The sequence below is a fragment of the Marmota marmota genome, unplaced genomic scaffold (genome assembly GCF_001458135.2).
Source record: "Marmota marmota marmota unplaced genomic scaffold, marMar, whole genome shotgun sequence".
In the NCBI taxonomy this organism is placed as follows: domain Eukaryota; kingdom Metazoa; phylum Chordata; class Mammalia; order Rodentia; family Sciuridae; genus Marmota; species Marmota marmota.
The window spans coordinates 954876-966703 of record NW_026000338.1 but is presented as its reverse complement, the minus strand read 5'-3'; the positions used below and the strand labels follow the sequence as shown (position 1 = coordinate 966703).

At 40.4% G+C, this 11828-nt stretch overlaps 1 non-coding gene across 1 annotated transcript; it reads left to right on the top strand.

The window, feature by feature from the left end:
* Positions 1 to 11459: 11459 nt before the first annotated feature.
* On the top strand, positions 11460 to 11533 carry Trnav-cac. The gene has a single exon. It is a non-coding gene; the product is annotated as a tRNA-Val (tRNA).
* The last annotated feature ends 295 nt before the right edge of the window (positions 11534 to 11828 follow it).

Here is an 11828-nt window from a genome sequence, read left to right as displayed (position 1 = left end):
CCCCCCCCCCCCGTGGGCACCAGTGTGGAAGAAGATTTAGATGGAATGGAGAGCTGGAAGTCTCTAAGAAGAATGAGAATAGCTGGAAGGTAAAGTTGAGATCAAACTGTGAGAGACCTTGAATATCCAATTGCAGTTGCTTGACTATTCTGAAAGCAAAAGAAGTCACTGTTGGGTTTCAGGTTATAATAGGGTTAAATGACAACGTACAACTGTCATGCTTCCAGAATTTTTTCTAGTTTCATCCCAGTTCTACACAGTTGCATGAGTCTGAGAAATGCAGATCACTTTGGTCACCCAGGTTTCGAACCAACTCAAATAGTCTAAACACAATCTGATTGGAGGCCAGGATCCTACAGCAAACCAAAGATATGTGTTGGGTAAATTTCAAAGTATTTCTATCTTAGAAGCATTAAAGAACACTTATCATATCTTTTTTGATTCCTACTCACTTTTTAGGACCCATCTCAATCCTTACTTCCCTAGGGCTCTTGCCCTCCCCTGAACTCCTTTAGCACTTCTTTGTGTATGTGGTCCTAACACTATCCTGCCTAGGACAGAAAAGTACCTCTTTGTGAAAATGTCCTGTTTCCCTGGAAAGATCTTGAGCTCCTACAGGAAAGAGTTCACAACTGAGACTTCTCTGCACCCTCATGGCATCTGGTTTGTTGGTAAAGATATTGACCCAATGATTTCATGGCCCCTCATTATATGGAGGTACCCACTTAGGAGACCACAGGCATGTTGGGAGCTGTGTGAGCTCTTGCCACACATTCACCTTTCTAGACTGAATAGCCCAGAAAGGGGTGAGGCCTAGTGATCTATTCTAGTCATACCTAGACTACAATGACCATTGTAACAAAAGCTAGAGTAACCAGCTCTTTCTGATCCTGATGCCACAAGGTTCCTGGCTCCCCATTATGCCTGCCTTCATGGGCTCAGGGCTGAATGCACTGGTCAGGAAGACAAAGCCCACAGTTCTGGCTGCCAGGCATCCAGTCCCGTTTTCCATGGCCTCTGTTGATCCTGGACCCAGCCATCAGGCTGGACTCAACAAATTCAGGATGAAAATAGGCCCTTGGCCGGGAAGGCTGGCTTTCCACAAAGTGCTCTTTCCCCCAACGGCCAAAGCAAACGCCGCCGGCTGGGGCTAAAAGCCAGCCAGCCAGCCGCTCCCGACCTCTGCCGGCCAGCACCAAGGAGGCCCAGAGTCAACAGTGCATGGACAGGTCTGTTATTTCATTCCTCCTCATTCCTCAAACATCAGATTTCCCTTCAGTGAATCTAAACAACCAAACAGAACTAAAGTCACTTCTAGCCTCTAGGAAAAAGTCAAAGATCTCCCATGGACCTCGATTGCTAAGGGTTGGCACAGCCCTCCCCCTTGGGGTACAGGAGCCCACAGACCACCTTCTACAACCTCTCTGATTAAATTGCTTTCCTCTATTCCCTTAGGGGAGAAGAGAAAGGTATGCAGGAATGAGCAATCAGCACCCCCTGTTCTCACAGGCTCACAGGCCAAGCTGAGAATCAAAACAAAATCCAACCAATCATTCCTTCTGAATTAAATAGACAGCCTCCCCACATCAAGAGAGAGCAGGTGCCAGGTTTTAGACACTAGCTAAGAGTGACATGGAGAGAGGAAGTGGAAGAGGGGGAAAGAAAACAAGGGAGGGAAAGGCCAGATAGAGACAAAGGAAAGAATTTTTTAATCTAAAAGTCAGAACTCTCAAAGAGTGACTTTCAGTTAATGAGTGAGAGAAAGGGAGTGGGAAGACCTTGGTAGTGGCAAAACTAGAAAATGGCACCACTTTGGGTATGAGATTTTCTTGTCTATAAGTGTAAAAATAAATCTCTCAAACTTCCTCTTTGATACTCAGATCCCCTCTAATAATAGTCATTTCCCAATAATAAGAGCTACCATGTAATTAATACCAACCAACTGGCTGGAAATGTTCTATTCCCAAACTGGTCACCAAAGTGCCCAGGGTTACATAGCCAACTCAGAAGGGTGCTGCAAGATATTTTAAATTTTTTGAAGGAAACATACCTCATGAATTACTACTATTAATTTTTTACACCTAGTTACTCAATAAACAGAAATGCTCCATATTTCTTTTGACTTAGTGGTTCAGTGAAAATAATTACTGAGACAATAAGAGTTCAGTTAACCAACATTGGGAACCTTTGCCATATGCATTACATGGATTACCTCATGTAATCCTTAGCATTATGAGATAGGTCTTAATTCTGTTTCTATTTCTTAGATAAAGAAACTAAACCTTCAAAATATTTAAAAATTTGCCCAAGGTTCCCAGCCAAGTGATGAGATGAGAACCTTAGATGGGCAGGTTCCAGAAGCTATACTCTCAAATCATTCACAATACTGCTTTTCCAAAATTAACTTCACACCTATTACATGTATAGGCTGTAAAAAAATGCCTTGATAGGACAAATGACCTTTGTGTTATGGAAATAGTATTACTATTCTAGAAATCCAGAATTGATCAGTCTCTAAATCAACACACACCACAAGAGTCATAGGCAAAGGCATGCTGCTTAAAATTAAGAAACAAATATGAAACAGAAGCCAAATTTGAGGTTACTGTCAAGTTATTTCAACTGTTAAACTGCTTTTATTTGGAGAAGGGTGCCAGGGATTGAACCCAGGGACACTTGACCACTGAGCCACATCCCCAGGCCTAGTTTTTATTTTTTATTTAGAGACAGGGTCTCACTGAGTTGCTTAGCACCTTGCTTTTGCTGAGGCTGCCTTTGAACTCGTGATCCTCCTGCCTCAGCCTCCTGAGCCATTGGGATTACAGGTATGCACCACCGTGCCTGGCTATTCAGCTGGTTTTGAACTAATTCTTAGGGGACTTCCCATGCTTAGTATAATCCTAAATTTCAGTTATCCTTAACCACTAAGGTTCATGTTTTATGTTATGATGTAAGAAGAAACACCCTTTACCTAACTGAATATAAAATAACCCCAGCTATTATTGGTTCCCCTCAGGGAAATAAGCCTGAGGAAAAGGTCAACATATAGAGGACAGCAGTCAAAAGAACCACAGAGGAAGGGAGCCAGAGTCATGATAGAAATATGCCTTTCACCTGCCTAACCTCTGGGCTTCCCTGTTACATGATCCAGTAAATTCCATACTTCATTTTAGTCAATTTAAGTTGGGTTTTCCATAATTTGCAACCAAAACATCATTAGTAAGAGTTACGTTCCTAAAGAGTCCAGTACAATGCTTGGTATCCCCATCCAAAACAGCCCAGTTCCAATGGCTATCCCCACTGAAGATTATTCTGAACCATAAAACACAATTTGTTGCTGCATCCTTTTGTATACATAGGTCATTCTATGTAGCTTTACTGTGTAACATATCACAGTGGGTTATTTGTTTATGATTGCTTCTTTAACCAACTAAATGCCCAGGACATAAGTACACCTTGCTCTAAACTAAAATGAAACATTATTCAATATTAGTTCAATCCTCCTCTTCTAGCAGGCCCAATGATGCCAGATAAGCCCTATTCTTTAATTTCTAATGGCTCAGGGACTTGACCCACTTCAGCCCCAGGCATATGTAAAACAGCTCAAATGGCAATACTAGGTCGGCTGTCCCAACAGCCAACACCCTACACCAGATGTGGCAGAAGCCAATGCAGAGATTGCTGAGACAAGCCTTGGGCCTCACTAAACCCAGCCTTGACAGTAGGAACCCAATGATAGCAAACATGAATGCAGTCAACCAACTCTAATATCAGAGCAGCACAAGGATATTTTCAGAAAGGCTCACTAAATTCATCCTTACATTCTCTCCTCTCTGTCCCATCTCCAAGTCTGCAATTCTATCATAGATTTTCTTCCTAGTACTGTAGATTGAACCAGAGTCTCACACATGCTAAACAGACACTCTACCCCTAAGCTGCATCCCCAGCCCTGTAATTTTATCATAGAAATTTGATTGCGTTGATCGAGGACTCTGGCCTTTTTCAAATACCAATTTCTCTCAGTATAATGGTTCTGTCTTCTCAATTCTCACCATGCTGTGCATATTCTCCTATCAACAATTCTCTTATTGACTTGTGATTATCTGTATATGTGTGTCTTCTTCAATAGACTGTGAGCTCCTTAAAGATAAAGATTGTGCTTTCTCAGCACTTTCTCAGTGCTTTCCATGGACCTAAGGACCTAACATAGTGCTTAAAACAAAAGAGCTGCTCAAAAAAGGTTTTGGATTGTTTTTTTATATTGGAGATTGAACCCAGGTGTGCTTAACCATTGAGCCACATTTTCAGCCCTTTTTCATTTTTTCTTTTGAGATTGGGTCTCACTAAGTTGCAGGGTGTTGCTAAGTTGTTGAGACTGACTTTGAACTTATGATTCTCCTGCCTCAGCCTCCTGAGTCACTGGGTTTACAGATGTATGCCACCACACCCAGCTGAAAATGTGTGTTTTTTTAAATGAACTATTGTTGCATCCCCCTTAAAATAAAAGGGCGATTTGATACCAATTAATACTTCATAAAGCTTTGTGCAGGAGAAATGTTTAGGATTTGGAAATGATGGGAGAAGGCATGGATTTAAGCCTGATTAAGCCAGTTACTAGCCTATTATCCTGTCTCAAGTCCTAAAGCCTCTCTGAACATTAATATCTTTACCCTCACAATGAAAACAATCATAAACATACCTTAAAATGTTGTTGTAGGGAGAAAATGAACTGAGCCTACACTTAGTGAATGTGATATCTTGTAAAAACATTGGGTTAATTTATAATGTAATTTAATTGAAGGAGGGTATTTTTATAATCCTTTTTGCCTAGGGATAGATAGGGCTTCCTTCAGAATTCGGCAGAGAACACTATTGTACCTGTGCATGGTCCCTGAGGGGTTTGTGTGTGTGCTGCCATGGGCCTATTATCTTTCCTCTGTTCAATAATAAACAGCTTTTATCCTTTAGCCCTCCTCACTCAGCACTGTTTAAGATTGGCAATGGGCAGTGGGAAAGACCCAGAACTGCAGAGAAACCGAAAGTCTCTTAGAATCTATACTAGAATGGTGTTCTTGCAGATGAGAGGCCTTCCTCATTCAGCTATGCTTCAGTTAAAATTAACACCGATTTATGTTTCCTGAGCACCTGCAGGCTGGATAATAAGAGAAGCCATCTAGGAACAGGAATGATGATGGGAAAAAAAGTCACCTCTGAATGCCAAACTAAAGTCTGCCAGATTGAACTACTCACTGCTCTTCATACATGCCCTGTGATTTTTCTACCTCTGGATCTTTTCTCTTACTGGTCCAGAGGTCAACAAAATGGCCTTTTGTTGCTCTTTTCTTAATGTCAAGTGTTAACTATCCTTCAAGGCCTGGCTCAAATTCTCTTTTTCTAAATCTTTCCCCATACACCAAACTCCCCTTTCTTCTAGAAGTTGTTGCTCCCTCAAAGTACCTGGCTTCTGGTATTCACTGTTTTTCCATCATCTGTCTCAGTTAATGTCTCCAAAGTATTCTCCCCTGGGCACTCATCTCTTCTCTGAAATACGACAGTTACACACAAAGTTTGCCTCCAGTCTTCCCATCCTCCAGTCTTCACTCCAGGCTATTGCCAAAGGCAGCTTTCTAAAATAAAGACAACAGTTCTGATTTAAACTTCCTGATTATGGGAGAAATATCTAGACTCAGTAACCTAACATACATAGAACTACCAAATACAGGTCCATGAACTCACTACATCAGAATCCTGGGTAGGGGGTAGAGGGGAGAAGTAATTGGTTAAAAAAATGTAGATTCCCATCAAGAATCTGTTTCCTGAAAATCTGCAACTGCATTGCAGATCAGCCAAGGATGGCAAATATGTTTCACCTCATGAATCAATTCAAGTTGGCTGCAAGTAGCCATTTGGAGTACTGTGTTTAGAAGGACTGAAAGTCACATCCAGGCTCACTGGGAAAGAACATTATGTCCGATTAACAATTTCTGCCAAGGTCAGGAAACCAGCTGACAGTGGTGATCATGCCAGGCATTTACCATACCTGCTCTAGACAAATAGAATACATTTGTGACTGTTCCATTTGTTTTGAACACCTCCCCAATACTCAGAGCACCCAATCCCTAAGTCCCTAGAAAATTCATAATCTTCCTCTAAGTTCAATTCAAATATCATCTAGTCTGGGAAGCTTTGGCTGACCCTCCACATAATTCCTTCTCTCATCTGGCCTCTCATAACAGTTTGTTTATAAGCAGAACTTATGTTTGCCATTTTAAATCCATTTTCAAATGAAAGGGAATATTAAATGATCTCATTTTTAAAATACCAAATCATGTTGTAAACTTCTAGGTGTATCTATCTGTCCTACTACACTCTGATGTACTGGGGGTACATCTCTTTCTTTAAATTTCAATTCCCTGTTTCAGTGCCTGGTATCCTCAGGGTGATCAGTAAACAATATATTGAACTAAAAACAAACTTCATTTGGTGGGCACAGGGACAGGGAAAGCAAGAGACCTGGCAACTACATCAAACACATCCTTCTCTGGAGAAACATGGAGATAGAGCCAGGTTCATGAATGCAAATGAACACTCCTGAATGAAGACAAAGCACTAAAAGGTGTACAGCCTGACATAGGTACAAAGATATATCCTTTCCTCCATAATGCATTCTGTTTCAGCCCCCAATGGCCTCCCACTATTCCCAACTATTCCCACTATTCTTGTTTGTATCACACAACTTGGTATCTGCTTGTCTCAAGCAGGTAAGTCTTGTCTCTACTATTAGAACACTCCTAGAGAGTCAGAATCAGGACTGAACATCTCCAGAGCATCCGAAGCATCTAACACAGGTCTAGGTACTCAAAGGCCTTTTTAATTGATGTAGTAAATGTTTCTTTCATTTATAGTTTAATAGGTTAATATTTATGAAATACTTGGTCCAGTTGTTGTTGCCCTCCAATATCAAAGAAGAAAATGTTCGGGAAAACTCTTGCCTGTGGAAAGGCCAAATTCTTCCATCTCCACATTAATCTGCTCAGAGCTTACGTCTCCAGACTGACAAAGCCTTGCTTATGCCCCTTAGTTGAGAAATAAGATGAATTAGTTTGCATAGCATGTTATAATACGGAAAGTTGTATATCTAGACTCAGTGACTTGAATTCTTACTCTGACTCTGCCAACAAATTGCTGAAAGGCCCCTGGCAAGACTCTTCCCCTAAGAATCACTATTATATATAAAAGGTAGACTGAAGGTCTCTCAGGGCCCTTTCAGCTCAAAGATTCATTTTTCAATTAATGCATGTGTGTCTCTCATGAGGAACATGAATATAGAGGAATTGAATATAGCCTGTCCTTATGGCTTTTATTGTCTTTTTAAACTTTATTTCATTTATTTATATCTGATGTGGTGCTGAAGATTGAACTAAGTGCCTCACACATGCTAGGCAAGCACTCTACCACTGAGCCACAGCCCTAGCTCCTATTGCCTTTTTCAATTTATTTACCTAACCAACTTTTTAAAATATCTACAATGTACCAAACACTGTTCTGAAGCTAGGAAATTAGCATTGAATAGAATAAAGTCCTTGTTCTTAAACAACTAATATTCTAGAAAAGAGACTATAATCAAATAAAGAAGCAAAAAAGTTTTTAAAACATTTATTTTTTAGTTTTACATGGACACAATCTCTTTATTTTACATTTATGTGGTGCTGAGGATCAAACCCAGTGCCTCATGCATGGTAGGCAAGCCCTCTACCACTGAGCCACAACCCCAGCCCCAAGAAGCAAAATTTTAATACATCAGCCAGTGCAATGAAAAATAATAAAGCAGCAAAAGAATTAAAGGGACAGCTAGGGTTTATCATTAATTTATATAAGGTAACAGAAACACATCTTTTTTTAAATACCCCAATTCCTTCTGTTTTTTAATTTGTTCTTTATTATACATGACAGTAGAGTCTATTTTGACATATTTATACAAACATAGAGTATATCTTATTCTAATTAGGATCCCAGTCTTGTGGTTGTACATGATGTGGAAATTCACTGTGGTGGATTCATATGTGTACATAGGAAAGGTATGTTCAATTTGTTCCACTGTTTTTTCTATTCCCATCTCCCATTAATTCCCCGTTTGTCTAATCCAATGAACTTCTATACTTCCTCTGTCTACCCTCCCTTGTTATGGATTAGCATCCAGATACCAGGGAGAACATTTGACCTTTGGTTTTTGGGATTGGCTTATTTTACTTAGCATGATAGTCTCCTGTTCCATCCATTTTATGGCAAATGCCATAATTTCATTCTTCTTTATGGCTGAGTAATATTCATCCATTCATCCATTGAAGGGTACCTAGGTCAGTTCCATAGCTTAGCTATTGTGAATTGACCTTAGCTATTATAAACACTGATGTGGCTGCATCACTGTAGTATGTTGATTTTAAGTTCTTTGGATATATAATGATGAGTTAGATAACTGCATCAAATGTTGGTTACATTCCAAGTTTTCTGAGAAATCTCCAAACTGCTTTCCAGAGTGACTGCACCAATTTGCAGTCCCACCAGCAATGTATGAGTGTATTTTCCCCCTGTATCCTTGCCAACATTTGTTGTTACTTGTATTCTTGATAATTACCATTCTGACTGAATTGAGGTAGAATCTCAGTGTAGTTTTGATTTGCATTTCTCTAATTGCTAGAGATGTTGAATGTTTTTTCATATATTTGTTGACCATTCATATTTCTTATTTTAAAAAAATTGTAATTGTAGATGGACAGAATGCCTTTTTAAAAGAAATTTCCTGTGGTGCCGAGAATCAAACCCAGTGCCTCACACATGTTAGACAAGCGCTCTGCCACTGATTGCTCAACCCCAGCCCTCATTATTTCTTATTTTGAGGAGTGTCTGTTTGGTTCCTTTGCCCATTTACTGATGGGGTTATTTGATTTGAGGGGTGTTAAGCTAGAAAAGTATCTTTTGAAGTAACATTTGATTAGAGTCATAAAGGAAATGAGAGTCAGCCATGTAGATATCTGGCGGAATATCATTCCAGAAAGAGGGAACATAAACAACAGAAGCCCTGAGAAATGGTTTTACTAAAGGTGTTCAAGGAACAGCAAGGAGGCTAATATAGCTGGAGCAGAGTAAGGGAAGAGTGACAGGAGAGGAAGCCAAAGAGGTAAGTAAGGGCAGAATGAAGAGCATGAAATGGTCTCATACGCCATTTTTAAGATTTTTGATTTTGTTCTGAATGTGTCTGCGAACAATTGCAAGGTTTCGATCACAGGAAGTGACATGACAGGACATGTATTTTAAAAGAAACACTCTAGCTCCTGTTTTGAGAACTGACTATGGACAGGGCAAAAAGAGTTGAAACAGGAAAGCCAGTGAGAAGGCTTTGTTAGAGGCAATGGTAGTTCATTGAGGGAACACAAATATCTACACATGAAGCAGCTGCAGACTCAAACAATAATGTAGTGACTATAAATGAAACACAGAGTTTTAGTGCTATGGTTGGTGGGTAGTGGCAGAACCAAGTATGTGAATGGAACTGTCATAGAGGAGGTGAAGCTCAAGCTTGGCCTTCAGGAATGGAGAGGTAAGATCTATCAAATGGGAAGAAGAATCTAAGCCCTATCAATTCCACAGGATTCATGTGAAACTCAACTGAGAGCCTGCATGGAAGAACACTATGTAAAAAAATATATAGCTTACAGACATGAGAAATTTTACCCCTGATCCTTGAGCTACCTATTCCCTATTTCTCATGAGCAACTAGAGAAAAGGGACTAGCAACTGTGTAACTCTAGAAAGCCTGGCATGCTAAAATCACACTAAGGAATTGGCTATCAATTCAAAAGACCTTTATATGTAGTAGCCCTATGAACTGCCCTATTCCCATGGGTGGGTAGAGCAGCCCTTACTGGTTAACTAAATCATAGATGTTCCACAGCATTTGAGTTTGTGAGCCAAGGCTAAACAAGTGTGAAAACTGAGCTTAGCCCAATGGAAAGGACCAATATTTGATAACCACAGAAGCTGCTCCAACCCCCAAGCCTCAGAAGTCTTCTTTCCCATTCTGTGAAATTGCTGAGAGAAAATTGCTGTGCCAAAGCCACAGGTGATAGCCCTCTTAATCCTTCCTCAATTCTGTGACATCGGTATCACTCAAGAAACCTCCGCCAAATCCTTGAACAGGCTGTAAGGAAGGATGAACAAAGTTTGCCTGTGCTGTTGCCAGGTAAGCAGAGTCACAGAGGATCTGAGCTAGTGGGTACCCAGAGACCATCCAGCACAGTGATTGACTCTGATGAAGCACAGAAGTGACCAGTAGCTTTACTGGTTCTCCCTTCCATCTCCACCTCCATAGGCCCTGACAGGGCTCCCTATAACCCCGACATTCCTAAAAGCATCAAGTGATCCAAGCATCATATACCCAACCAAATATCCTCAATCACAAGTGAGAGTACCAGGATTCAGAGAGGAAGAAAATTGTCCAGTCACAAACTGAGTTTACCATGTAAGCTCAGGTCTCCTAAGTCTCTGCCCTTTCTCATTTTCCCTTATCTTTTATGGGATAAAGGCTCATATCATGTCATTCTGATTCCCAAATCCTGTCTGAAATTATAATTTTCATACATATAATTTATCCCTTGTCCCTGCTTTATTTTTTCTTCTTAGCACTGAACACCATTTAACGCACTACGTTTTACTTGTTTGTCTCCTTACACCCTCCAACCACAAGTTAAGCTCCATGCTGGGAAGGAAGTGTTTTGCTCACTGCCCTATCCCCAGTACCTAAAGGAGTATCTTGCCTTTATTAGTCATCCATACTTTCATTGAATTAATAAACAGAGTGTTGACTTACTACTGTTGAGAACCAAGCTTCCCATTTGGTTGCATTACCATTCTTAGCATGTAGCCCTAGATCCTACCACTGCACCAGGTTCCAATCAGCAGTAAAAAGAAAAGGGGAAGTGAAAAAGCAAAACCTGAAATTTGTATACATCATTTCTACTGAACAGAACATAGTCAGTCACAACTAGATGCAAGAGAGGCTTAGAAATACAGCCTTGATTTGGGAAGCCTTGTGTCCAGTTAAAATGTTCCTTACTACAGAAGAAGAGGAGAACTAATATTGAACAAGTGCCAACTATAGTTCACAAAGCAAAGAAAGTCTAAAACTCATAAATGGTTTATAAGCAGTCCCTAGCTTGTTCCACTACCTATCTCGTAACACACATATAGAAGCAAGAAACAGCCTATCTCCTCAGAAAATTATCATAAGCGCAATAAAACTGTTGTTGATGTAGTGTTGTTCAGAGTTGGGAACTTATAAGTCCCATTTCTGTGTTACTTTAACCAAGTGACATGATCATTAAGCATGTTTCTTGATCAATTGAATACAGAAGTTCTAAGTTATAAGGTAAATTGGAGATATAAAAGTGATCTGGGGGGCTGGGGATGTAGCTCAGTTGGTAGAGTGCTTGCCTCACATGCACAAGGCCCTGGGTTCAATCCCCAGCACCACACACACACACACACACACACACACACACACACACACACGTGATCTGTAAACTGCAATGACTTATACAACTGAGGAACATTGTCATAATCATGGAGAATGTTATTCTTATCCTCACAGCCTGAGGGAAGCAGCCCCAAATTATCCTCTTCAGCTGACCCACAGACAGTGCTCAAACTTGATGTTTCCTAGCACTAGCTATTTTTTTATACCGGCTTGCATTATAGATATCCATTTCAGTTACCTGGAAAAGAGGACTAAGATGAGGCAGTCAAAGAAATGGCTCCCCTTCTGGAAAACT